This window comes from Egretta garzetta, unplaced genomic scaffold (assembly GCF_000687185.1).
Source record: "Egretta garzetta isolate BGI_Z169 unplaced genomic scaffold, ASM68718v1 scaffold936, whole genome shotgun sequence".
Taxonomy (NCBI): domain Eukaryota; kingdom Metazoa; phylum Chordata; class Aves; order Pelecaniformes; family Ardeidae; genus Egretta; species Egretta garzetta.
Genome location: NW_009260034.1, coordinates 76,782 through 77,678, shown reverse-complemented (window position 1 = coordinate 77,678; position 897 = coordinate 76,782).

Sequence of the window (897 nt, the reverse complement as noted above, 5' to 3'; positions counted from 1 at the left end):
ATGCGCTGGGGCTGTGCACGGTGCTGTGCCCCATGCTGTGCCACACTGCAGGGCTGTGCACCAGGGCTATGCCATGCACTGGGGTTGTGCACCAGGGCTGTGCAGTGCACCGGGGCCATGCACTGGGACTGTGCACCGCGGCCATGCCGTGCACTGGGGCCATGTACCGGGGCTGTGCCATGCACCGGGGCTGTGACCCGTGCTGTGCCATGCACCAGGGCTATGCATGGTGCTGTGCCCCATGCTGTGCCATGCTCTGGGGCTGGGCCCTGCAGCTGTGCCGTGCACCGGGGCTGTGCACGATGCTGTGCCCCATGCTGTGCCATGCTGCAGGGCTGTGCACCGGGGCTGTGACCCGTGCTGTGCCACACTCCAGGGCTATGCGTGGTACTGTGCCCCACACCGTGCCATGCTCTGGGGCTGGGCCCTGCAGCTGTGCCGTGCACCGGGGCTGTGCACGATGCTGTGCCCCATGCTGTGCCATGCTGCAGGGCTGTGCAGTGGGGCTGTGCCATGCACCGGGGCCATGCACTGGGGCTGTGCTGTGCACCAGGGCTGTGCCATGCACCGGGGCTGTGCACCGGGGCTGTGTCCCATGCTGTGCCCCATGCTGTGCCACGCTGCAGGGCTGTGCACCAGGGCTGTGTCGTGCACCGGGGCCGTGTACCGGGGCTGTGCCATGCTGCAGGGCTGTGCAGTGGGGCTGTGCCATGCACCGGCGCCATGCACTGGGGCTGTGCTGTGCACCAGGGCTGTGCCATGCACCGGGGCTGTGCACCGGGGCTGTGTCCCATGCTGTGCCCCATGCTGCGCCACGCTGCAGGGCTGTGCACCAGGGCTGTGTCGTGCACCGGGGCCGTGTACTGGGGCTGTGCCGTGCACCAGGGCTGTGCAATG